The 18,938-nt window shown below is 42.9% G+C and overlaps 2 protein-coding genes across 4 annotated transcripts in view; one reads left to right on the plus strand and one right to left on the minus strand.

Annotated features, from left to right (window-relative positions):
* LOC148360299 (uncharacterized) overlaps positions 1-18,938 on the plus strand; it is a 120,969-nt gene that overhangs the window by 101,793 nt on the left and 238 nt on the right. The window lies entirely within an intron of this gene.
* LOC148360300 (A disintegrin and metalloproteinase with thrombospondin motifs 2-like) overlaps positions 1-18,938 on the minus strand; it is a 145,704-nt gene that overhangs the window by 90,965 nt on the left and 35,801 nt on the right. The gene's annotated exons all lie outside the window — the stretch shown is intronic.

Here is an 18,938-nt window from a genome sequence, read left to right on the forward strand (position 1 = left end):
AAGAAATATGTATAGGGCAAACACATCGCTACCCATCGGCAATTGGGACTATGATTAAAAATAAGGAAGTGATTAAGGCAAGGGCAGGAAAACGTTTGCAAGTAGGAATGGAAAAATCAGTTTCATTTTTAGTTCGTTTGGATTATCCTTCAATTATATAAAGTTTAAAAGCCTAATCATTAAACCTACAGTGGTAGATTGACAGATTGAATCGAACTGAATCCACATTTGAACCGCTATTGCCAGTATGCACAACGACACAATCACTCTTACTCGCAAAAGATATCTTAAATCCTAAACCAAAGCGGGTCTTCAAAGGGTTCCAAGGCCTCCAGTTTGAGTGTGTGTGAAAAAGGAAGGTGGATAGAATTGGCCCAAGTGAGGTGGTGATTATGTTGAATGACATGATAGCAGGTTTCACAGCATCCAGACACACTGCAGGCGCTTTATTGTCTGTCATGACTTGCATTAAACACATTATTACCGCCGATGTCTTTTGTTATCGTCCGGTTGAAATTGGCGGATTTAAAGCCGCGCGTCGGTTATCGTCGTTATATCGAATCAAATCTCTCCCTGCGGATGTCCGTAGTCAAATCCAGATCATAAAATAAAAATCCACTTTTTAATCTGATGGGGATGTTTCGCCGTATCACAGAATCTGAAAAGGTTTCCCATAGGACACGATTTCATAGATTGAATTACTTCTTAAATCGTCGCCGTTAAACGACTTTATTACGAGTGCGGACGACGTCTTTGGCAACATTAAATTCAATATCTGGCGAAAAGCTGGGGATAAAAAGAGGGATTTTTCGGGTCCATGTTCCAATTCCTGCAGGGTTCCTGCGGATCCTTAAAAAGGCATTAAATTCATTATTCTAAAAATTAGGCCTTCGTTGGCATCAAAATGTCTTCAATCTTAGAAACACATAAGATGAACACTTGTTCGTACTAAAAAGATGGAGTCACTTTGAATGCAACGTGCTTAAAACGCTTTATGAATGGAGAAGAAGAGTTCCTCGGAATGAGTTGTTATCTCTCCGTTTTGACTGAGGAACCGTATTGTACTGTAAACATCTTATTTATCGTTTTCCATATCGAACATTTTGGAGAGGGCTATGTTTTTCCGACGGGAAACGACTTAAAATTGGCCGTAATTCATGCGGTGATTTTGTTGTTTTGTTTGTTGCTATTGAGTGTGTTTTTTGTCGACTTTGGTCTCAAATTCATTTCAAAAGACATTTGAATAAAAAGTCTTCGATTGAACTTGCCATAAACTGTAGGAACTCTGCCTTGGGAAATGAAGGATTTGTAGGTGCGCCTGATATTCCAGGGAAAAAAAGATTTAAAAAAATCACACAAAACAAAATACCTTAGACAAAAACACACTTATCGACAACAAAACTAGTCTCAAATAGAAAATCTGCCAGAATTTCAAAAGTGAGCCTTGAAAAAAACAAGCCTTGAAGTTAGCCAAATGTACTTATGTTGCAGGTGAGAAAATAAAGAATTTCTACAAAGAAATATGAATAAATTAATATATAAAATAACTGCCATATATTTTATATATATATTAGTGTATTTTAAAAGAAATGTTTCATTGCACTCTATATTTAAATTAAGAGTTATTCATTTTTTTAATGCAACTATAAATACAAATTGTTTTTAAGAACTAAAAGTGTTATCTAATCGAAAATCCCTTGTGTGATAATGAGATAAAATCGAATGCCTTTTTGTTCGTCATCCGTATCACTGGTGGTCTAGTGGTTGAGGGCTGGCGTGCTCACTGACGGGTTCGTTTCCCATTGCACACAATGCTTTGCGATGACGGCCGCTGATGTTTTTGATCGATCGATCATCGCACGAATACGGTCGTATACCGTCAAACTTAGTCATGCGCACGTATAAATACTGTATGCCTTTCCTATCTTATCCACAGTATTTTGCGATTTTTAAGCTATGGTGCGCACTTTCAAATTTCTGGCCAATTTGAGGTTTTTAGGGGCGCCTTATAGTCCGGAAAATACGGTAAGCACGTTATTATTCAAATGTGCTGACAAACAACATTTTTTCAGGGTCGGTGCACCTTTTTCATGGCCATTTTTAAGGACTTTCAAAGCCAGTTTTACAATGTCTTCAGTACTTTTCAAAAAAGATCATTTTGCTAATAAACATAATTAACGATTCATTTATTATTATTGATCCCACCGACACGAATTATGTATTTAAGATGGATGCAAGCCAAAGAAAATCAATCCTTTTTTTTTCTTCATTTAACGCGTAGTCTATAGAGTCGGACTGCCGAGAAGCATCGCAACAACTTCAAGCGTTTACAATAGGGCTGCATGATTTTGGGGAAAAACGTACTGTTGATGCGATTTTCCGTGTCAAAATACAAGTGCATTTTCAGGGCTGGTTTTTGGGAGTCCTTAATCATATTGACCTGCATTAACCCTAAGAAAACAACGCTTTCTTCTGGGAAGTTCTCTCACGGTTGCCGTTCCTTATTTGAGGCCGTGTGTGGCATAGTGCCCCGGATGCAATCGTCGCCTCGCCTTTATAGGCTAGTGCCGTTAAAACCGCCGCTGTGGCAATTCTGGTTGGCCAAACGCTCCATCACTCACAAACGTGGAACTCAAAAACCCGCAGTGTCTCGCGATTACACGATCACGCTACGTCACATCGCACGATCGATTCGTTTCGGATAATCGTGCGGCCTTTATTTCAAGCACTTTCCAAACCTCGAAAAACAACATTGAAATTCAAGCATTTTCGAGGATTTCGAGCACCCGTACGAATCGTTTTCGAAACGACGTCGCCAAACGTACGTAAAACCCCCGCGGTCGCAATACGAGCCGAGCCGGAGGAGGGCGATACCGAGCCGTTTCCCGACCGGGCAGCGAGAGGAAGAAGAGGAAGACGAGAGCCGCGGGACGAGGCAGAATTTGCGTGGGAGGGGAAAAAAAGAGGAAACAGAAGGCGAGACGGGCGAGCGGACGGGATGAGACGGAATGCTGCGTGCGTGGCTTCTGGCAATAAGTGCAGGTGTCAGCAGGTGCACGCCAGCGCCGCAACGCCGCGGGACCACGCCGCTCCCTCATTACTCCGGCGTTTCCTCTCGGCTCGCCGCTAATGAGCGGCCTCGCCGTCGCCCCGGTAATCAAGGTCGAACCCGGGCCGCCCCCGACTCCTCGGGTGCAAAAGTTCCCCGATCGATACCCGCGCGGAAAAAGCGGACCGGGGGGGGGCGAGGTTTCCGCAAGACGGCCTCTCCTCCCCGTTAGGGAATCGGACAAAGGAGAACAAAGATGGGCGGATTATAAAAAAGGAGGGAGGGGGCGGGAGAAACGCCGGGAGGAGGGAGAGACCAGTAATTCAATTAAAAGAGCAAGACTTGGCTCTTTAGTCTCGTCCCTTAAGGACCGCCAGCTAATGTCATGGCAACCGTGGGTGCGGCGGTACCGTGTTCGGGTGGAGGCTGTCCGGGAAGAAACGGATGCTTCAAATCCTTGAAAAGGCATGAATTTGAATGCCTTTTCAAGGATAGGAAAGCGCTTGCATTTTGAGTTGAGTGCTTGTAAAAGCTTCAAATTGTTGCAATGTTTTTCAACAAGTCTGCTCTAAAATGACACAGACGCTTAACAGCAGCTGGCATGAGTTAGTATGGCATTGCCCTATGAAGCATCATCGCACCCTACGAGACAGTTGCGTGCTATGATATGTGTATTAGTCCAAGGATTGTGGACTTTTGGTACAGGCCATGCAGACAATGAAGATTGCGTGGTGACGGGAAGAACGTCCTGCAACTGAAAATGGAAGCTACATATTCCCACGATGATACCGAACGACTGTACGAGGAGAGATTTCTCTCAAAAATATTTACGGATAAATGCACAAGCAAAATTAGAAATCGCACATGTCAATCGCAGATATATTTGTAGATCTAAAAAAAAAAGGCATGACTTGCGTGGGATTTCTTCTTTTAACGGTATTGAAGAAATTGAAAAATGGCCTTTGAAAGTCCTTAAAAAGTCATTGAATTTAGCAATACGCAGCAAATCTTAATTGCCTGCCGGCCCACGCTCAAATCCAACCTGTGTTTACTGTTGTCCCCGTGCATCATTATTTTCTCTGAATAATTCACACGTGTATCAATAATTCAACTTTAATCAGCTTACACGCCGCAGACGAACTTGGACCCCCATTTGGAATATTTTAAAGCATGTGTGTCAAACCCGTGGCCCGCCGGCCAAATGTGGCACGCCGCATCATTTTAAGTGGCCCGCAAGACAACGCAGAGAATCACTCGGGAAAAATGAGCTGCAACGCAAAGGACTTTGTTTTAAATATGTCAGCTGGATGTCGCCAATGCCGGGCACCGCTCGCATAGCACCGGCTGTCGCCGCACTTGCCGGATACTACTCATCAACCAGAGAACATTGACGAAACCCATTCCGATGTTATTTTACTTTCAATAAAGTGCGCGGATGCGCCGTTTAAGCCAACGTTAGAAGGAAAAAAAATAGCAACTGGGTCTTTTTGCTGGAATTGAAAGAATCTTAAGCTCCTTTCTATAATAGATATGGAATCTAATAGCACATTTCTCATATTCAAGTACATTTTCATGAGCAAATAAAAAGCAGAAAGACTTTAAATTTAATTTAAAGGAGTTTTTGTTGCTATTTTCGGATCTGCTAAAGTTTCCGCAGAGTTAAATAAATAGCGGAAATAATTCGATTGTTTGTTGAGAAACACTAGAAGACATTAAATATAAGTGAAGCAAAACCAATAGAGGAAAAGCATTAGATAATCAATTTTTCATCCCCGTTTGATAATTAGGTGGTGAGCCTCCGAAAAGACCACCAGCCCTCCACCCTGGGCCCATGTTTTTTTGCCATTATTTCATCCATTTTTATGTTTTCTACCATGTAGCCTCTGAGCTTAAACTACGCCCAGACATAAACAATAGAACTTCTCTGAATCCTCTACTTCGCTACAGTTGTAAAAATAAAACATCTTAGAGATCTGACAACTCCTCATTGACCTTCATTAGCTTTAGCAAAATTAGCAGCTCCTAAATTTATTGATGACACCCAATTGGCGAGTTTGATCTCCCCCAACAGCTGTGTAGCAAATATGAATGATGCTTTAACGGTGTACTGTGAATTCTTGAATTCATTACAAGTAAAAAATATTTAACTCAAGTATAAGTAAAAAGTATTATCCAAATAATGACTTAAGTAAAAAAAATACTTAAGTCCCGAGTAATTGTAGCCACGTCAAATTGATTTAAAAAAACAAAAGATCATCAAATCACCAAAGGCCAAAAAACAAATGACATTCCAGTCCGTGTACTCTGTTTGGGTGAACCCTCTGTGGTTTACAACTATATAAATGTGAGGCTACAGCTATATACACTGTGTACACATTAAAGTAAAATAAAATGTTCCTAACCCTGCTCACAAGTGCCACCTGTCTGTTGTTTGGGTCACTTGTCAAACGGAAACAAAAATGAATAAATGCGTCTAAGCAAAGACAGACGTACATGTACTTACGTGGAGGGGATTCGAGTCACAGATTCAATGTAGCCTAGAAGTAAGAGTAGTTTTCCCCCAATCTATTCGCGTAAGCGTAAAAAGTATAGTGATTTCAAAATACAACTTTTCCTAAAACGTACTCATGTAAATGTTACTGGTGACCACCCGACCTCCGATAGCAGTTTTTCCGGTTCCGCAGATCGGAAGACTGCGGCGAAAGGAGCGGGAGCGGCAAGTTAGCACTAATGGTCAATGACACGTTAGCGCCGCGACTCGGCTCGGCGCCGGCGTCCAAACTGCTAAAATATTGAGGCGGCGCACGGAACGAGATTCATTCGACTGAGCCGAGAGAGAGAAAAAGAGCCGTTCCACTTTCCTAGCTCGCTAAGGTTGGAATGGACAGTGGCGCATGAATTATGTGCACGTGCCACTTTTGCCTTTTATTTATTCATTTTGCATTTTTCTCTTCGGATTGTTCACTAGCCACGGATCCGGAGTGACCCAACTTTTCGATTGGTTTATTTTTCTCTAACAGGACCCGGAAAAGTTCCCAACTGCTTTGTTTCTCCTCTCGGTTGATATTTTTCAAATTCACCGCCATAAAAAAATCAAACGGCTCCGCCGTAGTGATACTTTGTGACTTGTTACGAGCGAACGAAAATATTCGCGGCTCGTGAAATACGATGGGAGGAAAACGCGTACACGTTCGAGCTCCCACGAAAAAGATGTCTCTTCAACACATGAAACGATAGACTGTGAGGAGATATATTTACATTTCTGGCGCTAAATCCGCCTTAATGGTTGTTTTAGCCAGCAGCGGTGTTTAGGAATGGCCATCATAAATTAGTTTTAGGGGTTTGATGTCACGTGGCCATTGAGCAATCCCATTTTATTTTCCTAAGAAGCCACTTGGTGACAGATCCAGATTATTTTATTTTAGATATTACACAAAAAACAGGGACCTCGGTGAACCACTTCCTGTGGTGTGTCTTGGGCATTTTTTGGGGGGTAAGGGTTTGAACCCCCACAGGAAGCAGATGGTAGTGATTTCTATAGTTACCAGAGGCAGAAGGAGCCTCCTAATTTGTCTCTGATACACCACCCTCACCATCTTGTTTGTTGGTGTAAATAGTCATCCTGCCCCACTTTATGGCATATTACAACAAATGATTAACAATTCAAACGATGCAGTATTTGCGCATACTTAAAGTTATGTTTCTAGAATGCCCGTTTGCTGATGGTGTCATATAAAATGCTCGTCTCCTAGACATTGAGATGCTGATATGCCATTGGATAAACTACTTCCCACAATGCCTTTCTTTTTTGTCCTGTTCAGAATTTTTTGTTTTTTGCAAAGACTTAGCGAGTCGGACATACAAAATAATGTTTTTTTACAGCATTTTTTTGGGAGCGGGGCTTGCAGTGATGCTAAAGAGAGGAGCAAAATGATGTTCATCGTTGAACCAAAACTTGCATTTAACACTAAGAATGCACAAAAATTGCTGCCCTTGCCAAGTTGCATGGCCATAAAAAATGAACGATTGGACTATTATTCCAAACAACCGAGTCAATAAATCATCTTCCCAGGGAATGACAATGCTAGCATAGCAAGTGTAAGTTTTAAAGTCAGTTAATCAGCCACTCTCTCAATTTGAAAGTAGTACATCCCGTGCAGGGGGCTTCGTCCTTACGGAGCTTTCCTTATCCGAAGCAATTACATAGAAGTTTGTTGTCGGAGACCGTCTTCGTGTTCGGGATTTCCATCGATAGACGTCGAAATCGACTCTTATTCTAAACTTTTGCGCGTCGACGAACCATTCCGAGAGGATGTTGGCGTGAATGCTTGCCCGTGACCCATTTTTTCACAATATCCATTCCTACCATTCAGCCCTGGAAACGCGGTTCGACCCTCCCGTGACCCAACACGGCAGTTTCCCCGCGGGTCGGCGTCCGTGAACCGGCCGACCCCGCTTCCTGCTGCCGTGGCAACCCAAAACAAACACGAACGAAAAGGTGACGCATTTTTGGAGTACTTCTCTCCCCGAGAGTACTTCTCTCCTCCTCTACGACTCCCAGACTCGGACAGATGAAGAGATGTGGGAGGAAGAAGAGAATCTTTCGCATTTCTTCTCCCCTCCCTGCGAAACCTGGGCCCTGTGCGTCTCGGGAGAAACAGCCATTGGCATTTTCGCTCGTGTTCGAACCCCTTCACCTCATCTTGAAGTGCGAGAGACGAACGCGTCTTCGAGCAAAGTTCTTCCCGAGCGAGTCTGACAGTTTCGTCTTAATATTTAACCACGGACACACTCCTCCCTGTGCACGTCCACGCCGCAGGCGCACAAAACCTTTCCGCGACCTTGTGACCGTTTAGCCCAAGGTCATCCTTAGGACTCCGATTGTCTCTTTGGACATCTCGTATTTGCTTCCAAGCCAAAGACTAATTGAGATGTGCGTCGTCTTTGTGCACCCTGATCTCTGATCTTCTTTGTGCCTGACTGGGCGGATGCACCGTGTGTTCTCATGCAGCTGCAACCTGACATAACCCTCGCAGAATCGTATTAGGGTTTGCTAACGGCCTCAAAACAACAAATACTCGGAGGAAAGTAGGGATTATCCGGCATGGGCGTTTCAGGGCCGCTACCGCTTATCAGCATTAGGGGGAGGAAATAACTAACAACTTTAAAAGCTTAAGAATTGCACTAAGGAATCTTTAATAATGCAAAATAAACAAAGAATATTTGTGATCAAAAATGTTTAAAAACAAATAGCTCCCTGAAACCATTTACGGTTAAATACATTTGAATTTGAACACCACTAACTTGACTCATCTTAATAGCTCCCTGATTTTTTTTTCACAACAACTAAACTTAAAACAAACTTAAAACGTAAAACAAAAAAATGCACCAAAAATTGAATGAAAAGTGTAGCCGGTCGTGTTTTGAAGCCAGATTGAGGAAATCATGTTAACATGAAGTTCTTAGTCTTTCACTTTGCAAGGCTTTTTCGGCTTTCTCTCTATCACAAACACACACACACTTGATTGACCAACTCATGTTGTGATAAGAGCTAATATATCATTCTCCACCTACAAGTTAACTTCACTTCTTACGCCATCTCTTAATCACACACAGACTTTCTGAAGTCTCAATATTGTTAGCAGCTTGACTCACAGGCATTTCCGGACGAACTCTGCTTCCGGTTGCGATTTTAGAACAAATACATAAAAATAGTAAAGGCATCTCCTAATGACAAAATGAACATTGAAATCCAATTACATACAACACATCCCCAGGACGGAGACCCCACCTTACATTATTTTCACTTCAAGGTGTAAAAAAAGATGTTTTTTCAACCACCTCGTTATCCTATTTTGCCCAATACATGACAACAACAACACTTTTCGTGTGTCCAATTTTTCAGTTTTCTTGCTGAACTACCTCCCACAATGCATTTCTCTTCAAAGAGGCAGATAAAGCAAAAAATCTTCCAAGGGAATTACAAGTGGAAGATTTTAAAGCAGTTTGATTTTTAATCTGCTATCTCCTTCTCACCCCCCACGCCCCTTTCTGCATCCACCCGGTAGTCCACTTGACCACCTCAAGTCACATAACACCAAAGGTAAATCAAATCTTATGTAGATTTATTTCCATATAAGTACTCTATACTCGTTTGTTACTCATGTTTTTACCTGAAGTGCCAGGGGTTTGCAATGCATTAGCTGCACATTACCAGTTGAATCTCTCACCCGCTATAGGGCAATTCCACTTTCAGGGTTCCTTAAGGCAAGTTAAATTCAAGACTGTTTTTTGCCTTTCGATAATTTCACGAGATTCACAAAGCTTAGCTTTATTGGGAAATATTGTAAACACCTCGAATTTAACGTATGCAATTATTCAGCCTGATAATAGATGTAGTGTTAAATTAACACCACCCAACATGACCTTGTCTTAACAAAGTGGGAAAGTCTTATCCGGCTAATGTTTGCCATCGCATTAGATCGGGTGTGAGAAGTACGGCCGAGAAAATGTACTTTTTTTTTTTAACAGAAATAAAAATACATTTAACCAATTCCCTGCCGGCATCGCTAAAACGACTCGGACGTCCGTGGCGGCCTGTATACATTAGGAAGGATCATTGATGTCTAAAGCAGTCATTGCAGCTTAGCTCAAATCTGGGTTATGGCCGAATTCAAGCCCTTTTGAAGCACTTTCAAGGCCAATTGTCCAATTTCCTCAGGGCCATTTCAAGAAGAAATCCAGTTTGAATCAATTCACAGCCCCGCTGTTTAACGTGACCGAGTGCTACCCGCAGGAAAAAGAAGCGGAAAACCTTAGTCAAACATTAAACCGGCAGCTGAATGGGGCATGGAAAATGAAAGCGAGGTTCTGTGCCCCTATTTGATGAGTGTTTGCTGCCGTCCATTTGGTTCATGTTATATTCACCCCAAACAACACTCGACGGCATCTAGGTCTGATGACCACTTACACGAGTAATTCATTTCAGCGCAGCTGCCGGGTCGGCGTCATTTTTAAGACCATTTTCATATTTTTGTATTATTCTTCGTTTTAGTACGCGGTCCGTCGAGTCTGACCGCCGAGAAACATGAATTTCAAGCACCCGACCTTGAAAACACAACATTAAAATGAGAGCATTTCGCCGGATTTCGAGCACCCGAACGAACCCTGTAACGTGGCTCTTTGACGACTATAGCGGACGACGGCGGGGAACGAGTGAGAAAGATGCTTTACGACCCACCCTAGCTATGAAAACGCTCTGAAAATATTTAACGGTAGGATTGATTTACAAACGGGACGGCGGGCGTCACAATCGCACCCGCGATGATCAAAACGTAAAACGGAAGGATGACGAGCCGAGAGACGAGAGGACGAAACGGCTTCCGGTCGGCACTTTACGGCTTTGAGATTCACGATGGAGCGAATGAAAATGATTAGAAAGAAAAATCCTCGGCGTAGCTTTTGTAGCAGGCGAGGACGTCGAGACGGTCGATGCGCTTCGCGAGGTTAGCATCAAACGACGGCTAACGTGCTCCCGACAGCTGCGCCAAATTGTCCTTGCGGTCGTACGCCGGGGAACGGAGCGCCTCACCCGACACCTGATCCAAAACGCCGATGCAAATAAACACGATAAGGCTAAAGCTTGACTTGGTTTGGTTCTAACAACAATGTCATTTGTATCATTAGAACATCAACTCGCAGTTATTCCTTTATCAACTTGAAACAGTCCTTTTTTACAGTATTGGTAGGGACAAAACAAAGATGGCTCAATATTGCCGGTAACGCGTCACCTCCATCCATGCTGAAGAAAAACTCAAAGACATCACTACCCAATCACGACAATAAGACGCTTAAGGGACACTTTCATTTCTTTGGCTTTGTGCTGTCCGGTGATTTCTAACGGTCTTTGCTCGTCTCCCTCCGAGGTGGAAGTGAAGCGCTACAGGAGGATACCTTTGTTGATCTCTTTCCCCTTCGCCTGGCATGCATAGGAAATATTTTTTTCATACTTCATACCCAAAAGGCCAAATCAACAGAATACTCTGCCACTTCCCCCTCGTGTGGAGGTGCAATTTCACTTTATTCTGGGACGGTTCAAAAGAGTTCCCCGAAGTCAAACGCGCCCGCCATGAGATTGACCGGTTTAAATTTGTTGTTAATCGCAACCGCAAACGCAGGCGTTTCCAACGAGGTGTGTGCGGGGACCAGATCGAGGCCACTTGAGTAGACCACGTACTGGTTGCCAAAATATATCGTGGGTTATTTTGAAGGAAAACGAACAGCTAGGCTAACAACTCCTAAGCCACCACTGACGAATGTGCTTCATCACCAAGTCCTGATCCATTACCAATGAAACGAATGACTTGGAGCTACTACTTGGGGTCACACTTGTATTTTAATCATTGCAGAGACCTAGCAGAAGTCGCAGCAGTTACCCAGTGTGAGCGCGCAGCTCGCCAACTGCTCTCTAAATTGTTTTCTTACTCACTTTTGGAGTGTCCCTTTGCCTCTAAAAACTGGGCAATGAATACAAGAAGAACAAATGTGATCCGGTGTAATAAAATTGACACAACAACAGAAAAAGGAGTCTGGCGGTGAAAAGGCAGGGCCCGTATTCCTGGGCCTTGTACAATCCAGAACAACAAAGACAACGCACACTCGTTCTTGATTGATGCATGTGGGAGAAACGGCATCACGCACTTGCACTTTTTCCCTGATTTGCTGGCCTCCCAACATGATCATAGCATCCTTCATTGAGGAATTTCTCCAGCCGGAATTCACATTTTGCATACGTCATTGACGCTCAATGCAGAGTCATAAAGGAAACGAGAAAAAGCCCTTGGACTTGAGCACTGCACGCAGAGAAACTGGCACACGCATTGCATGTCTTGTGACATCGGCAGAGCCGGCAGACAGTGAAAATCATGGTACTTGAATATAATCTGTTCGTTCCCGTGGACTATCAAACGGCATAATGGTGATTTTGCCGCATTGCCAGGGCATCTCACCGAAAGAATGCTAAGTACGGGCCCGTCCTTGTCCAGAAAAGTGGGGAGGATTAACATCGTTTGGACGCCGTTTACGTCTCAAGTGGCCGACACGGCTCTGTCAGGACTTCGTCGGGCGACTTTTAGGAACGTTTACGGCAAAACGTCGAATGACATAAATGTGACGCCTCCGGCGCTCGGCAACCTGTCACGAAATGCTTTCGTTAGGTCAAGCAGTTGATGAAGAGGAACCTGAGGGGAACAGTGGTAATGATCTCTTTGCTGAAATTCAAACGGGAGGGGCGTCATTAGAAAATGAGCAAAAGTCAAGGTTGCTTTAAATTGCCGGTGCTGAATATGTCTTCCACAGTGAGTGACCGGCAAACCGGGGAAGTGAACGTCTCTGGCCTCCACATCAACCCACTTTGGGAAGCCTCGGCAAGCGAGCGTATCTGCGTGTCCTTGTGCTGAAGCCATGCATAACAGAAGCTGGATTATTCGCCTCAAAACCAGGCTTTTCATTTCGATAGAGGACGGAATTCTCGCCGGTCCAAAACTAGGGCCGAACAATTCACCGAAATCTTTACGATATTGCGATGTGACGTCGTGCGATTGTGTCTTTGCAAGCGGTTTTTTCTCCAGGATTTTTACACAGATAAGGTAACAAAGCTACCCAGAGGAGGGTGCCGTTTCCCTAAAGTTAACCTGGTTAAAATTCACCTAAAATCACAATCCAAGACATACCAGATTTAAATGGAATGCTATGGTTGAAGAGAAACCGGACGGGTTTGGTCTCTTTTGAAAGGTAACACAGGTTTTGTGTTACTAACATGGAGTCCTCTGAATTGGAACACACAGAAACAGAAGGTTTTTATTCTCGCTTGAATTTTTGGGGCAATTAAATGCCTGCCGATGAGTGCGGAATGGACATCTTAGCTGGAAAACAGCTGGGACACTAGCATGAAGGCTAACCATGGCTAATCTGACTTTTTGCACTACTGGCAGTTCTTTATAGCTTGCCACTCCTTGCACATTTGCTCTCTGCACTATTGTACTTACAGCGTTATTGTTACAGTGTTAATGTTACTGTTTACCTGACTTGTTAACCTGACTGCCCATTTTGCACATCCGGTTAGCTACTCCTCTTGCACTATCGGCACTATGGTAAAATACTATACGTAGCCATAATACAATACAACTTTTACTTATATCTGTACATTCGAGGAAACTGAGCGGGTCAGATGTATCGACATTTCGTTCTGTATACACGTGTACTAGAATGACAATAAAGTAGATCTGAATCTGAATCTGAATGGTCACTCGTCAAATTTGATCACGATCTAAAAGACTAAACATGAGAACCCACTCACGGAAGAGTGTATGTACTCGTAGGACATGCGTTAAGTACTCACAATAAAACAAAGCGAGCACAGAAAATGCACGTTTCTTTTCAAATCCAAAATGGCGTCGATATTGCAATACTGGTCCGAAAAATCGCAATTACGGTAGTTTGTCTTCCAAAATTGTGCAGCCCTATCCAAAACCATAGTTGGGATCTATATGAAGAAATAATGACGCCGGCGAACAAAGCTATCCGATGGCCTAATCCTATTCCTTCCCCTCGATTTGACCCCTTATTTGAAATATTGTTGCGTTTTAGAAGACAGGAATACAAAATGAAAACATACCAAGTTTGTGATTGTGCAAAAAAAATGATCGGCCAAATTAGAATTACTGTCTGATCTCCACTTTTTAAATGAGAAATGATGCTTTGTTTTACAACACAGGGATTGAAATGAAAGCATTCTAATACAGTGATTAAAAAAAACATAACAGAATAAAGGCATTTAAATTAACGATTAGGGGCGGCAGTAGCTCAGGAGGTAGAGCGCTCGTCTTGGGATCCCGGTTCGAATCCCGGCTCGTCCGTGTTACATGTCGAAGTGTCCTTGGGTAAGACACTGAACCCCTAACACCCCCAATAAGCAGGTTAGCGCCTTACATGGCTGCAAGGCCGCTATTGGGAAATGTGGAGCACATTGTAAAGCGCTTTGGGAAGTCATTGACTTGAAAAGCGCTATAGAAATGCAGATCATTTCAAAATAGATTATTGATCAATGAAACATGATCTGCCAAATCACTACCCAAATTATAACTATTGTATTGTTTTTCTATTTAAAATAATCATCTTTTTGGGGGGTTAAAGGCTATACAAATAAATAAACAGCCTTTCAAATGAGTGATTAATCAAAAATAATTGACAAGCATCAGAATAATTGATAAACAATATTTATGGTAAAACTCATCTCCATACTACAAATCCAATATGTAGCTTTTGAACAAAGCATTTCATAATACGTGTCGTTTGTATTGGGTTTTCATACATTTTCATGTTTTTACGATCCGATTCGGAAAAAAACACTTATTAGAAATGCTGATTTACACTGTATTCTGTTTAATCAATGCGTGCCAACTCTACATAATTTATTCAACAAAGTGAAAATATATGCTAATGCTAATCTCCTTATCGATAATCTCATCAGTGCGGCCTTGTGAGGTCCAAATATACCATTGGTGTAGCGCCGGCCTCCATTGTGCGTTGCGGTTGATGAAGCGCAATTTTTTGGCAATAAATCTTGCGGGGGGCGGGGAAAGCTTTCGCTCTTCAAGGCCTCCGAGGCCCACGGGGGTCTCAAACTCTGTTTCGCTCGGGGCCGCATGGGAGCAAAAAAAAACTCTCATAGGGGCAGGACGAGTAGGTTCAAGTGAAAGAAAGGGGGTAAAAGAGAACGAATGGGCAAAAAAAGAGAAAGAGTGAAAGAAAGGGAGAAAGAGAGGCATACAATAAAACACAAAAAATGAAAGCATGAAAGAAAGAGACAAAACAAGAACGAAGGAAATAGACAGAGAACGACAAAAAAAAGAGCGTAAAAAGAAGAAGTCAAGTCATTTTTATTTGTGACACCCTTAATCGCAAAGAGTCTCAAAGGGCTGCACGGGTTATTGCAAACTATGATGACACCATCCCCTGATTTAAAACCTACATGAGGGCAAGGAAAAACTCAAAAACCTCAACATGAAGAAAGGGAGAAAGAGAGGTAAGAGAAATGGAGAGAGAGGGGGAAAGAAAGGAGAGAAAAGGATAACAGACAAATGGAGAGAGAAAAATAGAGAGACTGAGGAAAAGAAAGGAGAAAAAGGGATAACAGACAAATGGAGCGAGAAAAATAGAGATAGAAATAGAAAAAGAGAATAAAAAGGACAATACAAAAGAGCTAATGAATGAGTTAGAGAGTAAGAAAGAAGAAAAAAGAAGACAGAAAAAAATATTAAGGAGAAGGGAAAGAGACAAAGGGAGGGAAAGATGGACAGAAAAAGAGAAGGGGGGAGAGAAAAGACACGAAGAGAGAGACGGAAAGAAAGAAATAGGGGGAAATGAAAGAGAGGCAGAGGGAGAGAATGACGTCAAGAAAAGCAGAAAGAACTATACAAGTGCAGTTGTGTTGCGAGTGACATCTTTGGCCACATCATCCTTTTCTCTGGCGCTCCCCTCGGTCTCGCGGGCGGGCCGGACCCCATCGATCGGCGGGCCTCCTCCGGGCCGCGGGCCGCGTCTTGGCCGGCCCCGCCCCGAGCCGACCGTCAAGAAAGAAAGGACGGGGAAGGAAAGCGCGGCCGTCAAAGGATAGGAGGCGGCTCTGGCGCACAGACGCTATGCTTTCATATCACGCCCCGGCGACGCCCACCGACTGCAGCATATCTCCGCCGCCATCACCAAGGTTACCGACGGTAGCCAGGGATACCGGCGGAGCCGCCTGAGAACATTTAGACGACGGGTGTGGCAGATGCCGCTTCTGGATGGGACCCGCAGGAGGAAAGAAAAGAAATCCGGAGTACCGTTTAAGGGTTTACTTTTGAAGGACTTTCAAAGCCAGGTTTTCCAATTTCTCCGGTACTATTTGACGGGAGAAATGCAACCCAAATCCTGTATTTTGCAGAATATATCTGTTATTTACACATGTGATTTTTAACCTCGCCTGTTCTTTCATCAAGACTAACGGTCGACCGATACGGGGCTTTCGGGGCCGATACCGTAACGATCAGGAGTCTAAAAAGGAGGCCGTTAACAGATATTTGCTGTGTAATCTTAAGACAATTATTAATAATGCAAAAAAAGAATAAAGGACAGTTCAGGGTGTCCCCTGCCCACTGCCCGAAGATAGCTGGGATGGGCTCCAGCACCCCCGCGACCCTACCGAGGAGAAGCGGTTCAGATCATGGATAGATGGATGTTACTTTAATAGCTCTCTGAAACCTTTGACAGTATACAGGGTTTCAACAGCTTCAAGACTTTTAAAATGGAATTTAAGAACAAATGGACCAAAAAAACAAAACCCACAAGAATAAAAGGCAATTTTAATTTTTAATTTCAATGAGCCATGGTGTAGCATTCCCTGTCCTCTTGGGCGCTACCCATAGAGGGCAATGACGTTTCATAAGACATTGCCTGACAAACTAATGCCATCTGCCGTTCATCACAACAGAAGAAGGAATGCCACGGCAAAGCGAAATCGACAGGAGAGCAGCGTCGGGATCATTTTTAAGCAGACGTGTCGTAAAACATCATTTCGAGCGCATTTTCCTGACCTTTAAAATTCAAGCATTTTCCCCGATTTCAAGCACTCGGTAGGAACCCCGATCGGACAATCGGTTGACTAATCTGAGGCGTGTGCTCGCGCATTAGTCCCAGAGTCAGTTAGCCGCGAGCAGCAGATTGAATTCATTAGTCGGGAAAAGGAAGGCAAATTAAAGATCGGCGTTTCCATGACAAAGGGGGGCTCGGGCCGGCGCCCGCAAAAGCGCCCCTTGTGCGCAAATTGAGAGAAAATATTGGCGGGCATGCTCGGCCGGCTCGGAGGGGTGCGTCGCTTTGCGCGACCTCTAAGGAGAGATGGCTTTCCTCATAATATTTGGATAATCCCGATAAGGAAAGGGAACAAAAACAAATTGTGTATTTAATTAGGGAAACATCTTTTTTTTTTTAACGAGAGTATTTCTTGACCGCATATGATTGATATTAAGATATGGAATGTTATGCCTATGAGTCATCACAATCTCTTTTGTCCTTTGAGACATTTTTGTGATTAAGGGCGTCATAAATAAATGTGTGACTTTTATTTCCGGCGTTAAAAATTGTGGGTTTTTCCCCCAACTCATTACAAAAAAGGCAGCAATGCCTAAGTCGGGGTTCGTATACCCTGTTCAATGCTAATTTCAAGCACTTTATTTGGGGCCTTTTTCCAGTACCATTAAAAGAAGAAATCCAGCGCCAATCAAACGAACAAGAGCCTAAATCTTAGTTAAAGCCCCAATTCTACATCTAACCCTACATTGGATTTTGAACCCTAACATGAAGGTCAAACCCTAGTTCCTAACGATAAATCAACACCTAGCTCTAGCTTTAAGCCCTAGCCCCGACCCTATTTCAGAACCATAAATTCACTTTATTAGCCTAATAAGGAGCCTAAACCTTAGTTAATAATCCTAGCTCAAATACTATTTTGGAACCCTAAAATAAGTTTAAAACCCTTATTTGAAGTCCAATCCTTCGAACCCTAACTTAACACCTCACTTAAGAGACATGGCAAGAATGGAAAGCATTTACAAGTTTTGGAGAGAACGTCGTTGGGCGTACCCCCAAAATATACGCAGAAAGTAGATATGGCAGAAAGGGAACACTCTTTATTGTATCGGCTTTGGTAGTGATCTCAAATAAAAATATCTCGCGAAGGTCGTCCGCCCCAGCTCCATCAGCATATCAGCTTGTGACCTCTTGCAACAACGTCATTCCACGACCTTCACCAGATGCCTACATACTTGTCATTAGTTATTATCCACATTCCACAACACAAGCACTTCACCTAAATAAAATGAAAAGCAATGAAAGAAGACGCACTACGGAAGCCCGAAGGCAAAATTTGGAAGCCTACTGCCATATTTTCTCAAGCGAGAACACATCAAAACTGGCGGTAAAGATTAAGCGAGCAAGATGAACTCGGAGCGGCTGAAAAGAGTAAATGTAAATTCATTTCTATATCGTTTTACAAGTCAATGAAGACCTCCCAAAGCACTTTACAATGTGCTTCACTCTTACCCATTCACACATACTCACATACTGATAGCGGCGTCAGACATGCAAGGCTACTGCTTGCTTAGGGGTTCAGTGTCTTGCCCGAGGACACTTCGTCGTAACACGTAACCGAACCTGCAACCTCTTGATCCCAAGACGAGCACTCTACCACTTGAGCTACTGCCGCTTTTTTGTTGACGTTGTTGTTGACATTCATGACTGACATAAAGCCACTATCCTGCTGCTAGCACATACTTTGGGCTATTTTGAGCTGTTTCTATCTATGATCTAGGATCTTTTTTGTGTCAATGCGATGCTATAAACGGACATGAATTCTGCCACGCTGCCACAACAACGAATGCACAGCTTGGTACGTCACACTTTTTTACTAACATGGCAAGGGCCTCTAGAAGTGTTAGGTAATAATTGAGTTCAAAAAGTACTGCATGTATAAAAAGCAGAAAATGAGCCAAATTTGGACTCATTTTAATGAGAGTGATTGCTTTGAAGCAGAGTATTCTTTTTTTTTTTAATCTCCATGTTTTTAGAGGATATGTGTCTTACTTGGTGAAAATAGAGTTGCGAAAAGTTACTTTTTTGCATTGTATCATTCATTTATAGCACTGAAAAAGAAATATATTTAATTTATATTTTATTGTATTGCATTTTCAGGGACTTTGTGTTTTTGTTCGACGTAAAATCTATTCAGTGTGTAAAACCTCAAATTTTTTTGTATTCACTCAGCTGGTTTTATAGATCTGTGAATAACTTA

This window comes from Urocampus carinirostris, chromosome 9 (assembly GCF_059441175.1).
Source record: "Urocampus carinirostris isolate Australia breed hairy pipefish chromosome 9, RoL_Ucar_1.0, whole genome shotgun sequence".
Taxonomy (NCBI): Eukaryota; Metazoa; Chordata; class Actinopteri; order Syngnathiformes; family Syngnathidae; genus Urocampus; species Urocampus carinirostris.